Raw genomic sequence first — 12731 nt, 5'->3', positions numbered from 1 at the left:
GACGGACACATAAATGCATAGAATAGACAACCCAGAAATGAATCCTCACATTCATAGTCAAATGATTTTTGGCAAGATTCTAAGACAATTTAGTAAGAAATGAATAGTCTTTTCAATAAATGGTCCTGGGAAAAATGGATATAAATGTGCAAAAAAATGAAGTCAGATTAATGAATTACTATGTAAAGAATTAATTCAAAGTGGATCAAAGTCCTAAAAATAAGAGCTAAAAGTATTAAACTCTTAGACAAAAATATATGGAGATATTTTCATTACATTGGATTAGGCAAGATTTCTTGAATATGACACCAAATATAGGCAATAAAAGAAAAAGAAAAAAATAGATGAAATGGAGTTCACCAAAATTTAAAAACTGTTATACACCCAAGGACACTAACATAAGTGCGAAGAGGGAGAATATATTTGCAAATCATATATCTGATATGGGATATGAGTATATAAAAACCTCTACAATTGAACTACAACAAAAACAATTGAAAAAATTGGCAAAGCGTTCGAATAGACATTTCTCCATGTAGATATACAAATGGCCAATGAGTACATGAAGAGATACTTGACATCACTAATCATTAGGGAAATTCAAATCAAAACTACTTTCAGGGCTGGCATGGTGGCTCACGCCTGTAATCCCAGTACTTTGGCAGGCCGAGGTGGGTGGATCACGAGGTCAGGAGATCGAGACCATCCTGGCTAACACAGTGAAACCCCATCTCTACAAAAAATACAAAAAATTAGCCTGGCGTGGTGGCGGGCGCCTGTAATCCGAACTACTCGGGAGGCTGAGGCAGGAGAATGGCGTGAACCCCGGAGGCAGAGCTGGCAGTGAGCTGAGATCGCGCCACTGCACTCCAGCCTGGGCGACAGTGCGAGACTCCATCTCAAAAAATAACGAACCAAACAAACCAAAAAAAACGACTATCTCTTCACACACAGTAGGATGGTTCCCAAAACAAAACAAAAACAACCAAACAGACACACAAGAATACTAAGTAACAACTGTTGATAAGTATGCACAGAAATTGAAAGCCTGTGCACCATTGGTGGAAATGTAAAATAGTGCAGCAGCTTTGGAAAACAGTGTGGCAGCTCCTTAAAAACTTAGTGTACCATTGCTGTACGATTTAGAAATTCCACTTCTTGGCATATACCCAAAATAATTGAAAGCAGATATTTGGAGAGACATTTGTATATCAATGTTCATAACGATATTATTTATAATAGTCAAATGTGGTTACAACCCAAATGTCCATTACCAATGAATGGATAATCAAAATTAGTATACACCTGCAGTGGAATATCATTCAGCTTTGAAAAACTGAAATGCTGAAACATGCTACAACACAAATGAACCTTGAAAATAGCATGCTAAGTGAAATAAATTATACAGAAAAGGACAAATATTGTATAATTTCACTTATATTAAGTATCTGGAATAATCAAATTCATAAAGACAGAAAGTACACAATAGTGGTTAGCAGGGGTTGAGGGAAGGGGAAAACGAGAAGTTATTTTTTAATAGGTATGTTGCTTCGGTTTGGGATGATGAGAAAATCTCGAGATGGATATTTGCCATGTTTTCATAGCAATGTGAATACACTTCTTGCTGCTGCTATCTATACTTTAAATGGTTAAAAAGTGAATTTTTACATTATGTATATTTTACCACAAGGAAAACAATATTAAGCACTTTCTATACCTGCTACCATATATTGTATTGGACAATAGGACCAAAGAGATTACAGTCTTTGCAATAGAGTAGAAACATATGTCTCTCATATACTTTCATGTATTATTTTTATGGTATCATCTTAAGAAATTGATGTTTAGAAAAGGATAAAAATGGTAAGAAATGGTATGTATCAATTTGATCATTTCCTTTTTTTTTCTGTTATTTATATTTTCTGGCTGAAAGAGTTTTATGATAGAGCTACCTTTTGTTTACCATCAGGTTTATAGTTATTAGGTGCTCAGTCGGCTTTTTCTTTTCATTGGAAATATTCTTACTATGAATTTTGTGTAGATGTTTCTTTAGGGAACTGGTGCTGAAGGAAAAACATAATAAATTATTGTCAAGCAATTAAAAATATAGACGTTTTTACTGCACACAGACCCAGCATATTTATACAGGTATATGAGACTATATTAAAGCAATACTTTCTCCAAAGTATTTGGCACTAATCAAACTGATGTAAACATACTGTGAAACTGTAACATTTACTATTCAAGATAGAACACTTATAAGCTGACATAGTCACACTATCTCAATAATTAAATAATTTAGTAGATAAATGCATCTTAACAACTTAAATAGTACATTAATTAGAGCTAAAAATGTTGTCAGATACAGAAAGGGCAGGTCTTAGGAAAAGCAATTATTTGACTAATACCTGATTAATTTGATAAATTTAGACAGTCTTCCCAAATTTGAGCAAATCAACACCTTTGAAGTATGAATTAGCTGATCTGGCTATCTACGTTGATCAAATTAATCACTGTAGTCAGTGTAGACAAAGTCAATCACTCCTGCTCCAAGAGGAAAGAATGTAATTTTTAAATGACACTAAAAGTTAAATTCAACCAAATCCAGCAGATAAGGAGCAGGACAACGAAAGAGAATATATTACCAACCCGTTATACCATGAAGGTAGTCATAGAAGGATTTTGAAACTTGCCTTAGAGGATTTTTGAAATATAAGTTTCTGCTTTCTGCTTAACAACTACAAGTAAGCTCACAATACTATAGTAATCAAGTTTTTCCCCATAGTTTTATATTTTCTAAATTAAATGATGCACTCTTATTCAGCAATTATAAATATTGTAAATAAATAATGAATTTCATGAGTGAGAATATGCAGCAGCGTATTTTACTTTGCAAATCTTAGTGCTGCACATTCATAACTTCTACTTGTGATTTCATAAATATGTATAGCTCCACAGGAATGGAGCTAACAGATGACACCAGGTCCTGGCATATTCATAAACATATGACATCATCTCTCTGTTGAACATTCAAATTGATTTTTTTATGAGCCTCAGGTGGGAAGTACTTTGTAACTTATACTCTACAATATAAATTATCCTTCAAGTAATAGTATACACATATTATTATACATAAAATTGTTACAAAAAGTTTTTATTTGATTAAGTATATTCCTCAACCCAGTAGTTTTTAAATTTTTAAAAACCTCTCTTACCTCAAATGTTATTCCTAGCCTAAGAAATTCTTACCATTAGGAGAAAATAACGTTGTCATCATGCCATAGGACTTTTTCTTCTAACACATATGGTTTAAAAAAATGCAAACTTTATAGAAGTTATTCAACAAAAATAAAATCAGTTCCTTGGTTGGTTTCTTATATATTTATCTGGAGGTAGCCTATGCATACACAAACATATTAGAACATAGATTTTTCATTTATTTTACACAAATTGCAGCATATTACATATATTACACTCATTGCCCTACGTTTGGCTTTTAAATTGATCCCAAATGTATTGAAAGTCTTTCTATGTCAGTAAATATAGATCTCCCTCATTCCTTTCAAGAGTAAATTAGAACCCTATTGTGTTTACTGCAGTTTAGTTAATGAGTCCTATAACCCTATTTGGCACTGGTTAGACGAGTTTGTTCAGTCATATCAGCAGAGGAGAACATAAAACAACGTCAAGAGTACAGAACTTACTATTAAAATAGTCGTGTTCAAATCTTTGCTAGATTACTTAATAACCATGTCACTTTGAAAAGTTCACGTACTATATAGTTACAGAGATGAGGAATTGTTTGACATAAACCCTGTCCTAAATGACCTCTTCCAAACTACTTAGAAGAAAAAATAGTAGATAAGTATAATGGAAAATAATACAATATTGTATTGCTAAGTAATAAATACATAAAAGTATATTTACTATGTAGATAAAACAATACGCGTACTATGTGTGGTTAACAACGATTATCACTGTTGGTTGAATTTATTTTTCCTGAGGGAGATAAAGTTTGAAATGGTACTTAAAATGAACCTGAAGAAAGAGGGGCTTTAAATAGATATGGAAGAGGAAAAAGACACTCACTCTGGGAAAGATAATCAATTATTTACCATATTACATATTATGATATTTAAATAGTTTACATTGTGAAATGTAGTTTCTTCCCCCTCTTTTTTAAGACTTTCACTTTAACATTTTTATTTGCAAGTAAGATATATTTCCAGTGTTTGACTCAGAAACTGATAGGCTGTTACCAAAATCCTCTCCCTCTCTCTTTATTAATCATTGCAAATGTCCTTACTTGGGACAGGAATCAAGTAACAATTCTAAAGTACAATTGGAAATGTTTACAAGCTTTTTTTATTATTATACAAATCACACAGTTCTACCCATAATGTCATTATAATAAAACCCCCTGAATAACAAAAATATTCAAACAGTCTATATGATACATGCATATAAGGTTAAACAAAACATTTATGACAGATTAATTGTAATGTAGCTATCTATTTATATTCAATTGTTGGCGATATTACATAGAGCACTTTCAGTACTATATACTATTTCTAAAAATCACAGCCTTTCTCTAAGTCCTACAAAATCTCAGTTGTCTATATAGTGACTCAAAAATTAATCTAGGCATGATCAGGTCTGCATATTATGTATGGTTATTTTTGGCAAAGGTCTTTGTTTTCTATATTTTATTCCATTTTTATTATCTACACTGGAAGAAGTGAATATAAAGTGTAGCTTTTTAAAAGATAGTATGAACTACAGGAAATTAGTTATGTGGAATATTTATATGACTATACAAGAAAAACAGGTTTTTTTTTTTTGTTTTTTGTGTTTTTTTGTTGTTGTTGTTAGCTAAAGAACTTTTGGAAATTATGGGTTAGAAAATTATGGGCTGGAAAGTTAGAGTATTTATTACTTTTAATTCAACTTTTCATTAAGAGATACTTATAAATTGCATGCAGTCTTAATATATAACACAGAGCTCCCATGCATTCTTTATCTTACCCTGGTGGTAATATTTACAAAACTACAGTACAATATCAACCAGAGTATTAACTTTGACACAGTCAAGATACATAACAGTTCATTCACTACAAGGCTTCCTCTTATTGATCCTTGATAGCCAAATCCCCCTCCCTTTTGTCTGCCTCACCCCTTATCATCCCTGACTTTTGACAACCACTAATCCGTTCTTCATTTCTATAATCATATTTCAAGAAAGTTTTATAAATGGAACCATAGAGCGTGTGACCTTTTAGGATTGCCTTTTTTTTCCCCACTCAGTGTAATTCCCTGGAGATTCATCCAAGTTATTGTGTGAATAAATAGTTTGTTTATTTTCATTGCTGAAGAGCATTCCACAGTATGGATATACTACAATTTGTTTAAGCATTCACCCATTGAAAGAAATATATTTTATTGCTTCAAAGCTGGCAAGGATGCAATCCCATTACTGGGTATATACCCAAAGGAATATAAATCATTCTATTATAAAGATACATGCACATGTATGTTCATTGCAGCACTATTCACAATAGCAAAGACATGAAATCAACCTAAATGTCCGATAGACTGGATAAAGAAAATATGGTACAAATACACCATGGAATACTATGTAGCCATAAAATGGAATGAAACCATCTCCTTTGCAGGGACATGGATGGAGCTAGAAGCCATTATCCCCAGCAAACTAACACAGGAACAGAAAATCAAATACCCCATGTTCTCACTTATAAGTGGGAGCTGAATGATGAGAACACATGGACACATGGCGGGGAATAACACATACTGGGGCCTGTCAGAGGATTGGCATGGGGGAGGGAGAGCATCAGGAAGAATAGCTAATGAATGCTGGGCTTAATACCTAAGTGATGGGATGATCTGTGCAGCAAACCACTATGACACACATGTTTACCTGTGTAACAAACCCTGAGAGTGTAAATTATTTCAACCATTATGGAAGACAATGGGGCAATTCCTCAAAGACCTAAAGACAGAAAGTCCATTTGGCCCAGCAATCCCATTACTGGGTATATACCCAAATAAATATAAATCATTCTATTATAAAAACACATGCACACATATGTCTATTACAGCACTTTTACAATAGCAGAGACACGCAATCAACCTAAATGTCCATCAATGATAGAGTGGATAAAGAAAATGTTGTACATATACACCATGGAACATTATGCAGCCATATACGAAAACAAGATTATGTCATTTGCAGGGATATGGATGGAGCTGAAGGCCATTGTCTTTAGCAAACTAACGCAGAAACAGAAACCCAAATACATGTTTTTGGTTATAAATTGGAGCTAAATTATAGAACACATGGAAACATAGAAGAGAACAACACACACTGGAGCCTATTGGATGGTAGATGGTGGGAGGAGAAGAGGTTTGGGAAAAATAACTAATGGGTACTAGGCTTAATACCTGGGTGATGAAATAATCTGTACAACAAACCCCCATGACACACGTTTACCTATGTAACAAACCTGCACCTGTAACCAGAACTTAAAATAAAAGTTAAACGAAAAAGAAGAGAAAGAAAAGAAGAAAGACATCTAGATTGATTTTAGTGTTGAGTTATAATGAATAAAGCAGAAATAAACATTAATGTACAGGTATTTGTGTGAACATAGTCTTCACTTTGGGGTAAATGCTCTGGAGTGCAATTACTGAGTAACATAGTACTTGCAAAATTAGTTTAAAAGAAAGTGCCATATTCCTTACCAGTGACTGTACTGTACTACATTTATGCCAGCCATATATGAATGGTCCAGATGCTCTGCATCTTTGCTAGCATTTGGTGGTGTCATTATTTTCTATTTTAACCTTTATGATAGGTCTGAAGAGATATCTCATTGTGGTTTCAATTTACATTTTCATAATGTGAAATTATGCTGAATATATTTTCATGTACTTATCTGCCATCTGAATATTCTCTTTAGTAAAATGTCTGTATGTATTCTGTCAATTTTCTATTTGATGGTTTTTTCACTGTTGGGTTATGAGGGTTTTGATAAGGGGCTTTTTTCTTAGAAATTCTAGATACAAATTTTCGGTAGATACATGGATTGCAAATATTGTGTCTCAATTTGTAGTTTGTATTTTCATCCTATTCAAGAGTCCTTTTTTTTGTAAAGTAATAATATGAGAAAGTTCCTTGCTAGCCTATAAGAATGCCATTCATTTTGTGTGTTGATCTTGTGACCTGCAACTTGATGAAAACTGGAAAGAATTTTAAAAAATTATTAACACTTTCTATGTAGATAATCACACCGTCTTCAAATAGGGACGGTATATTAGCTGTAAGAGGTTTTGCTGAATTTCTTAGGATTTTCTATATACTAGATCATGTCATCGCCATGAAGAGTTTTTTTCTTCCTTTCCAATATGGATGTCTTTTACTTCTTTCTTCTTGCTTTATTGCAGTGGTTAGAAATTCTGGTAGTATGTTGAATAAGAGTGGCCAAAGTGGACAGCATGTGCTTCCTGATCTTAGGGGGAGGAAGCACTCCATTTTTCACCATTAAATATCATGTAATCTCTAGATGTTTTTTTAGATACTCTTTATCAAGTTGAAGAAGTTCCCTTGGTATTCCTAGTTTTCTGAGAATTCTTATCATAAACGGGTATTAGGTTTTGTCGTGATTTTTGCGCATCAATTGATATAATAATATAATATTCTTTTATAACCTATTCATTACATGGATAGATTTTCATATGTTGAAACAGTCTTGACACCTAGAATAAATTCCATTTGGCTATAGTGTATAAATATTTTGTACATTACTGTGTTCAATTTGGTACATTTTTATTGAAGATTTTGCATTTATGTTTATAACAGATATTGGTCTGTAGTTTTCTTCTTGTTTATACTGTCTTTGTTTGATTTTGGTAGCAGGGTAATAACGGCCTCTTAAACTGAATGAGAAAATGTTCCCTCCTCTTCTATTTTCTAGAAGATATTCTATACAATTACTAATTAATGTCATGCCTGGTGATGTTTGATTCATAGCTGTGGAAGTTGTAGCAACACTTGGCTTCATGACCTTAGAAACAGCAAGAGCCGGCAGGGCGCAGTGGCTCACGCCTGTAATCCCAGCACTTTGGGAGGCCGAGGCCGGTGGATCACGAGATCAGGAAATCGAGACCATCCTGGCTAACGCGGTGAAACCCCGTCTCTACTAAAAATACAAAAAATTAGCCGGGCGTGGTGGTGGGCGCCGGTAGTCCCAGCTACTCGAGAGGCTGAGGCAGGAGAATGGCGTGAACCCGGGAGGCGGAGCTTGCAATGAGCCGAGATCGCATCACTGCACTCCAGCCTGGGCTACAGAGCCAGACGCGGTCTCAAAAAAAGGAGGAAGAAGAAGAAAAGAAGGAGAAGGAGAAGGAGAAGGAGAAGGAGAAGGAGAAGGAGAAGAAGAAGAAGAAGAAGAAGAAGAAGAAGAAGAAGAAGAAGAAGAAGAAGAAGAAGAGGAAGAAGAAGAAAGAAGGAGAAGGAGAAGGAGAAGGAGAAGAAGAAGAAGAAGAAGAAGAAGAAGAAGAAGAAGAAGAAGAAGAAGAAGAAGAAGAAGAAGAAGAAGAAGAAAAGAAGAAAAAGAAGAAGAAAAGAAGGAGAAGGAGAAGGAGAAGGAGAAGAAGAAAGAAGGAGAAGAAGAAGAAGAAGAAGAAGAAGAAGAAGAAGAAGAAGAAGAAGAAGAAGAAGAAGAAGAAGAAGAAGAAGGAGGAAGAAGAAGAAAGAAGGAGAAGGAGAAGAAGAAGAAGAAGAAGAAGAAGAAGAAGAAGAAGAAGAAGAAGAAGAAGAAGAAGAAGAAGAAGAAGAAGAAAAGAAGAAAAAGAAGAAGAAAAGAAGGAGAAGGAGAAGGAGGAGAAGGAGGAGAAGGAGGAGAAGGAGGAGAGGAAGGAGAGGAAGGAGAGGAAGAAGAGGAAGAGGAAGAAGAAGAAGGAAGAAGAAGAAGAAAGAAGAAGAAGAAAGAAGAAGAAGAAGAAAGAAGAAGAAGAAACAGCAGGAGCCATTGCTAAGACTGCCAGTCAAATAGCAAGACAAATTCATGGCTTTGAGATAATGCTTGAACTGAATGTGTAACACGTGGTTTGTAAGGTTTTAACTGATTTGATCTCTGCCTTTTTTTGACCCTCATTACAACTATTCACCTCACACAGAATATTTTGGCTACATGGTTCCTCAAAGCAGTAAAGTTTTTAACTTCTTTAGAATACTTCCATTTCTTTTTTTCTCTGAATAAAATATTTGCCAAATATGTGCATGTCTAGCTCCTTTTGGTCACTTATAACTCAGCTCACATATCACCTCCTTAGAGATCATCTCTGATTCTCTTAATAAAAGGAGATTACAGGTAACTCTCCAAAATGTTGCCTTGGTTTGTTTTATCTGAAGCACTTATCACAATCTTGTTTACTTATTTATGCTTTTTTTCTTTCCAACTCTAGAACATAACTGCATAAATGTAGTGATATTATTTTTCTTGTTTACTGCTGCATTTATACTACCTATAATGGATCTGGCACATTGTCATTATTATCATAAACGTCTTCATTTTAAAATATTACTAATGTACTTCCTAGTGGACATGTGGTGAGCAACTTAGATTTCCCTTCAAGACCATGACACTCAGGCTTTCAGCTGCTGGGCTTTCTCTGTGTCCCTCTCTGGGGAATTGCCCTCTGCTAAAAGAAGATACCTCACCAAAGTCATATCCCTTCCTTAGAGGTAGCTTGCATCCTCTCACAGGTCAATGGAGGAATGAAAAGGCCTGGCTCTATTGCCCCAGTGCAGCACATTTCTGAGGGGTCACACCAAGGTCAGAGCTCCTTTTAAGATGGGCTGAGGTCACTGTTGTAAAAGCATTGCAGTTTTATTTCACCTTCTACCCAGTCCTGCTTCCTTCAGGGACTTACAGGGTTGATTCCAAGAGCTCTCCTCAATAATCTTTTTCCAAATTTCTGTCTTAGAGACTGTTTCCTAGGGTGCTTGACAGAAAGCAGCTACTTCAGAAATATTTCTCAAATCTAACTTTTTCATCCAACTAACACTGACATATTATCAGCCTTATTACTTACTATTTGGATTATTTCAACAGTCTTCTTTAGCCTCTCCTCTCTACCAGTTTTAGAATTCTTAGTTCTAAATCCCTTAAACATGATTGAGTCATGGCTCCCACTGGAAATCTAATAAAGATTTGTCTTCTTCCTCTACCCCCCATCAAATACATGTACTTTTGCACCTAATACAAATTGTTGCATATTATTTTCATGGGCTAGGACTTCTCGAAACTCGTCTATAGAACCTAGTTTAAGAAGTTCTGTTTGAAAGACTTAATTGGAACAACTGAGTAGGCAAAATATAAAATTATTTACACACTTATTTTTAAGAAAAAATAGAATATAATTTTTTATATATCTTTATTGGCTCTTACAAATTCTTAGAGGCTCTTTCTCTTTGAAGGGGATTGGCTGTACAGTAGTGGTTCTAATATAAAGTAGTAAGTAGTTCTTATTTCATATGAGTAAGTAATTTGTCCCCATTAATTTTGTATAATATAAAATGAAGAGAATTTTTTGAATGCAAATGGACTACTAATATGCATCATTTTAAATTGCTGATTAAATTAGTTAAAATCAAGAGAGTCACGATAAACAGCAAGCCACATGTGCTTTCCAGAAATGTGAAAGCAGAATAATTTATCTATTAAAGTTAAAATAATGATATTTAAAACACTGAAATATATGTCTGATTGACTCATGGTCATTAACTCAATACAAATGAAAATCTTCTAATATTTTATAATGATATTGAGGCTCAATTTGTTATTTTTCTATGAAGAGGAATTTTTTAGATGAAGAATTTCATTACAAAATCATTCATTTCATTACACACAGTCATTACAAAAAACATTTTGTTAACATTCTGTGAAATTTTATAGGGAATGCAGATCTTAATAACTTCATGTTTATTCAGCATTTTTTAGGTATCAGACAGTTTGTTACACACTTTAAATCAAGTAGTCCATTTAACCTTCAAAACTACCTTAAAAAATGATTTTGAACCCCATATTGTAAATGAAGAAAGACAGAGCAAGCTTGTCTCACCCAGGGCCTGCTGGCTGCATGCAGCCCAGGACAGCTTTGAATGTGGCCCAACATAAATTTGTAAACTTTCTTAAAACATTTTTTTTTAGCTCATAAACTATCATTAGTGTTAGTGTATTTTATATGTGGTCCAAGACAATTCTTCTTTCAATGTGGCCCAGAGAAGCCAAAAAATTGGATATCCCTGACTTAGAGGTTCTGCAATTAGCCCAAGGTCACACAGGTAGTGAGTGAAGAACCAAGACTCAAACTCATGACTATAGTATCTTTATAATGTAAAAAGTCCTTTAAAAGGATCTATATTTAAATTCATCCCCAGTAGTGTAACAATATATATTTCTATTTTCCCTATATTAGATAACTATTGCTGTATAGAAAACCACCTCAAAACTTAACGGCTTAAAACAGTAATCAGTCATTTGCTTGCAACTCTGTGGGCCATCAATTTGAGGTAGTCTCAGCCAGGATGGTCCATCTTTACTCTGTGAGGTGTTGGCTGGGGTCAGTGTTCAGTCTAAGGCCACAGTTTGCATAAATGGAATGGCTGGGATTACCAGTCCTCTCTCACTACATGATCTCTCATCTCCCAACAGACTAACATGGTCTTAGTCAAATGGTGACAGCATTTCTAGAAGGAGAGAATGGAGCTATTAGGCCTCCTGAGGCCTAAGTTTAGAAAGTGCACCACATCAATTCTGTTTCATTCGGTTGATCAAAGCAAGTCAAAAGCCAGTCCAGATACATAGACTTTAAAACTGGATTCCATCTTTTGATAAAGGGAGATGAAACTAATTTTTGATAATTTGAGATTTTGTATATTCCCATTAATAGTAATAATAAAGGCCTATAATTTATTACTTGATTGCTATTTTTTAATAACTACTTTATCATATTTAGTATAGTAATCAAAACAAAGATTCTTGAAATTATCAAGATAAAAGTGAAAATACTGAAAAAAGGGTATTATTATTGGTAAATTAATATGGTAGATTCAAATGTAATTAGTTTGTTCAGTAGAAGCAATAGAGGTTTCTTTAGAATATACTGTAAAGTAAAATTCTGTTTTAAGTTTAGTATCTTATTTTTGAAGCAACTCAGGAGCATACATCTTTTGACATTTTTTATTAATATATAAGTAGTTTCTAATAGTTTAAAAGAGCCATAGAATTTAAATTTATCACTGTTTTCTGATAACATCAAAGTTATTTAAAACTATTTTATCTTTGGAATACCTAAATGAATACATTGAAATATTCAGATAACAGAAGCAGAAAGATTCAACAACTGATGCAATTATCTTGTCAACAAGTTGCAGAAAATTATGCCTTTAGCTAAACATATTAATGCTTGGAAATTCATTTTTCTTTTAAAACTTTCTGGTAGGTTAAAAATAGAGATTGATGAAAATGCATTAAAAGAAATATAACTCATAATTATTTGCAGAATTATAAAATGGTTAAAATGTTGGTGCAAAAATATTATCAGCCTTTATTTCTGTTTTAGAATAATTTTCTCCTAAAATTAATGAAAACATTAGGTACTGAGTACTTTAGCAGTTGGCAAGCCAATATTGCTTTGTGTGTTTTCCA

The sequence above is a fragment of the Macaca mulatta genome, chromosome X (assembly GCF_049350105.2).
Source record: "Macaca mulatta isolate MMU2019108-1 chromosome X, T2T-MMU8v2.0, whole genome shotgun sequence".
In the NCBI taxonomy this organism is placed as follows: Eukaryota; Metazoa; Chordata; class Mammalia; order Primates; family Cercopithecidae; genus Macaca; species Macaca mulatta.
This window is presented reverse-complemented; position numbering follows the sequence as displayed.